This window comes from Ursus maritimus, unplaced genomic scaffold (assembly GCF_017311325.1).
Source record: "Ursus maritimus isolate PB19 unplaced genomic scaffold, ASM1731132v1 scaffold_25, whole genome shotgun sequence".
Taxonomy (NCBI): domain Eukaryota; kingdom Metazoa; phylum Chordata; class Mammalia; order Carnivora; family Ursidae; genus Ursus; species Ursus maritimus.
The window spans coordinates 8,328,456-8,333,197 of record NW_024425008.1 but is presented as its reverse complement, the minus strand read 5'-3'; the positions used below and the strand labels follow the sequence as shown (position 1 = coordinate 8,333,197).

Here is a 4,742-nt window from a genome sequence, read left to right as displayed (position 1 = left end):
GGAACCCAAAGTGCTCAGAGCCTGCCAAAAAGATGTTATAAACAAATGGTGGAGAGAGAACATAACTTGGGGACCCCTAGAGTTAATGAAAGGGTCATGTGCAAGAACACAATGGTACGCCGCACAGGCAAGATGGAAAATGGTATTATTAGGGGGGTAATTGTTCAGGAGCAGAAGGCAGTACAAATGGATTTTTTAAAACTCTGCAGCCCTCATATAAAGACATCTTGGAATAGACATGACCTTTTGCAGACATCGCAAACACAATTTTCACAAACCCAGGAAGGGGAAGCTAGGAAGGGTGGAAAACCCCCAAGAGAAGGAACTTGGAAGTCTAAGTGATGTCAGCACTAGGGCCCGGCCCTCACACGTCTGCGGTCCAAATCCCAGGACAGAATCAGGTGCTGCTGTGGCATCCAGGCTTCTCATAAATGCTTCTTCGGAGAATCCATTTCCACCTGCATCTCCCACGGTCTGTTCCAGACTCAGCTAACTCATTTTACCGCACACCGTTTCTCTTTATTTCACCCAGACAAGAGCAGGACCAGTGGAAGGGGGCCCTGAGGAGGCCTGCCTTCCTGTCTCTAGGCCGAGCCTATGTGAGGTGGGAAAGAGAATAGCACAACCGAAGCCACTCCCATGGCCAGAGCAGTATTTGTAAGACCAGCTGTCTTGTCGGATAGAGGCAGTAAGAATCCAAAAGGCATTTCTATCTTGGCAAAAATGCTCAGAGGGCTGGGCATTGCCTTGGTTTCTCACACGTTGCACTATTTTTAGGGGAGCTGGGGAATGAAGCGAATTCCATGATTGTCTCTAAAATTACTAGATAATAGCTAAGTGCACCGCTGAGAAAGGGTTCAGGTCCCAGCTCACGTCTATGGAACTCTGGGTCTCAAATGCTATTTAGCTCAGGAATATTGGGTGGCTCAACCCCCTGCGCAGTCCAAGCAGCCACTTTTCTCTTAAGATGACACTTACAGAATGCTCTGGCCGGTTTGGGCCTACCACGTCTGTATCACATGTGCTAGGCACACAAACACACCCTCTTGGCAGGAATGAAGCAGACACTTCAAGACTGAAGTCAGGGTATGGACAGAAATAATGCTGAGTGTTCAAATAATGGATCGTCTTAGGCTCAATAATCCTGACTTCATTGAGGGCTGATATATATGAACAAACTAGCTCAAGTTTGTTAAGGTATTTAACCATAGGTTCAACGGTGAACTTGCTTTTGGAGGGGTGGGTAGAAAGGAGAGATTCCGCCAAATATAGTAAAACCTTATCTATAAAAAAGTACAGGGAGAAAAACATTTTTAGGATGCTTGAGTCAGCATGTTTATACATGGCATGATTATTTAGTTTGCGGTCTAATTAAACTTTGTGACCCAAATCCCAGGATTCAAAGCAGTTTCTGTGTACTTCCCACCCCCACCTTCTCACTAATGCCCAGGTGGGAGAGATCACAAAACTGATAATGATTACTGACTTATGTGTTCAAAACACCCAACACATTGGAGTATACGTGCAGATTTCTGACAACTGTGTAACAAGTATATTTTTGTCATGTTTTCATTATAGAATTTTTTTTTCTCTGAATTCCAATATAGTTAACTTATAGTGTTATATGGGGGTCAGGTATGCAATATAGTGTTTCAGTCATTATAGGATTTCTACAGGGAAACCTCAAAACTAAAATGCCAAATCATACATAAGAGTTTGATGCTTTGGAAGAAATATTTTGAACACCATTTTTTTCACTTCTTTAAGATTTTATTTATTTACTTATTTATTTAGAGTGAGCAAGAACAGGGGGAGGGGCAGAGAGAATCTCAGGCAGACTCCATGTAGAGCCTGACATGGGGCTCGATCTCACAACCCAGAGATCGTGACCCGAGCCGATATCAAGAGTTGGATGCTCAACTGACTGAGCCACCCTTGTGCTTTAATTCACAATGCCTGGAGCCAACACTCCAAGAGTGCTTTTTAAATTAAAGACAGAAAGGAACATGTTCAACATACATAGTATTTTATATTTTCAGTTGCTTTGGTAAAAACTTAAAATTTAGATCTATTTTAATTTCTTTGGTTTAGCTATCTATCTTCCTGCCTTCGATCATGCTATCAAAGCTGCCCCACTGAGCGTCCAGAAGGAGCACAGGCATGCTTTCCCATATCCTGAGGTTTCCCCTATGTTCTTAGGCTCCACTGCACACAGCAACTCTATTTACTGTAGGTTCGAAGAGCACAGGCTCTGTATTCTTCCCGCTCAAGGTTTACTCGTCATCTTTAACAACAGCTCTATTCTCCATTTAATAAAATGTCTGATAACTAAGAAAGACAACTACGCTTCCAAGCCACTGTTACACACTAGGGAAGGGATATGCTGCTCCCCGTCACTGTCCCACATCTCTGCCTCTTCAGAATATAAGTCTGCGAGCTCTTCTCTCTATTCCAGTCAATACAAAAACACATCAGACGGTTTAGAGTAGGCAACGAACACCCTGAGATTTTCAGGATCAAATTATCAACGTTTATTTTTAAAAACCCAAACAAACCCAAACGTACTATAACATAAGCCTGAGGAAAAGTTAGGTGATTTGGGAAATATCTATTCTCTGATGTAAGTGCCGGTCTTCTGCAACACGTCTGGGCTTCAGCACCCCCACACTTCAGGCCACTTGTTCCTCTGATTTACCTGGAATCCATGAACCTGGGGGAGAAACGAAAAAGGATTCTTTACGGAGCTGATCAATTTTGGGTCCCCCATTAGAAAACTATCACACATCCATAGCATCAGTGAGGGTGAAATAAATAGGTCACTGAGGAGCACTTCTGAGTAGTATTTTGAGTTTATTCTCAATTTGCTAGGGTTCAAGTTTCATGCTGAATGATTACTTGCAAGAGTACTTGCTAACAGCACCCGTATTAATTTTCTGGTTTTAAATTTGAGAACCTCAAAAACAGAAGCAGGTCACCTCCAGCAACAATTTTTAAAATACTTTTTTTTTTTAAAGCAATTTGTAGCAGTACTTAGTGTCCAACAGAAACCACTCCGTCTGTTAAACAATATCTCGACTGCAAAGCTTCTCTTACTGTTGGTGGATAGATAACGACACGGCACAGCCATTATCACCGTGGCAACAGTACCCGGGACTATCAGAGGAAAATTGCACATAGAACGGCTGGCTCTTGAGCAGTCATGCCTCAGCTTCCTCTGGAGTATGCTTTTTCTGCAAGTCTGGTGTGCCCCAGGGTACCACCAACCCTGCGCGGCGCCAAGACTACAGATCTTTTATGGATTTCACTCGAATCCCGATCTTCCGGAACCGGCGCACCTGCCACGTCCCGAGCACTGCTCTAGGTACTGAGGATACAGCAGTGAGTTAATTCCAGTGCCTGGGAGGGAAATCAATAAACCAGCTAATGAATACAAGTCAAGGAGCAATACGTACAATGGAGAACAGAGAAAGCAGTGAGCCCTCCTCTGTACCTGCTTCTCAGTTCCCCCGCTGGCTACCAGCTTTGGGCACCAAATCTCTCTGGACATCCCGCGCTGGCACCGTCCCCGGCAAGCCCTGAAGACGTCTGTCCAGCGAACCAATTCCCTCCTAGCTCCCCATTCAACAAAGCTTTCCTGGGCCTTAGGCCCAAAGAACTTAAGTGGGCTGCAAAGTTCACGAAGCCCCAAACCCGGAGCGGATCACGCACACGAGGGCACCTTACACACTTCCTAAATAATAGTTATTTTGGAGAAATAATCGTGGGCCGGGTGTGGGCCTCTACTCCCACGCGGGCGGCGGGGCCGAGGGACGGCCGGGACACGTGGCCCCCGACTCCACCCGGGAGCCCCGGCCGCGAGAGCCCGGCCCCAGCCAGTCCCCGCCACGAACGGCCGCTTTCGGCCGCAGCCTTACGGAGGCACCGAGATCGCTCACCTGGGTTGGGAAGGGCGGACCCAGGCCAGCTCCAGCACCCCCGCGGACCCTGAGGCCGGAACCCCACGCCAGGCTACCGCGTTGCCACAGCAACTCAGCCACTGTCTACACCGGAACCGGAACCGTCGCCTGGAAGTGACCCCTTCCCGGCGTTCCGCGGAACGCCGAAACCCGCCCACTGCCTTCCCCAGGCATCCGGGAGTATCCCAGCAGACCCGTCCACCCTCCGGAGGGAAGTCGTCTTCCCCCTCGTTTCGCCTCTCCTTGCCGCGGAGCGTGACGCTGATGGACATTCAATCTCTCCAATCAACTGACAAAGTGATCGCCAGCGGCCAATAGTAGGGCTGTAGGATGCGGCTCAAGTTTAAGGACCGCCTCCAATCTGTCGGGCCGGACGAGCCACATGATTGGTAAAGTCGAGTAAGTGCGGGCTAGCGTTGTCCAATCACGGGTTGCAGTTCGGAGCCGGCCCAATGAGATCCTCCGGGGGGCGGGCCGGGCTGCCGCGGGCCCGGGGAAGGCTCCGGGGGGCGAGCCGAGGTCCCGGGCAGTCGAGGGCTCCGGCGAGCTTGCGGGGATGAGCGGATCCCTGGGCCGGGCGGCGGCGGCTCTGCTCCGCTGGGGGCGCGGCGCGGGCGGCGGCGGCCTGTGGGGCCCAGGCCTGCGGGCGGCGGGCTCGGGCGGCGGCGGGGGCGGCTCGGCGGAGCAGCTGGACGCGCTGGTGAAGAAGGACAAGGTGGTGGTCTTCCTCAAGGGGACTCCGGAGCAGCCCCAGTGCGGCTTCAGCAACGCGGTGGTGCAGATCCT

General features: G+C 49.7%; 1 long non-coding RNA gene and 1 other non-coding gene across 2 annotated transcripts; both read right to left on the bottom strand.

Moving 5' to 3' along the window:
- Positions 1–2,507: 2,507 nt before the first annotated feature.
- On the bottom strand, positions 2,508–4,354 carry LOC103669680. Its single transcript, XR_005837629.1, has 2 exons — positions 3,936–4,354; positions 2,508–2,710 (listed from the first exon to the last, which is right to left on the bottom strand). It is a non-coding gene; the product is annotated as an uncharacterized LOC103669680 (long non-coding RNA).
- LOC121105278 lies at positions 3,017–3,290 on the bottom strand. Its single transcript, XR_005837747.1, has one exon.
- Positions 4,355–4,742: the final 388 nt, after the last annotated feature.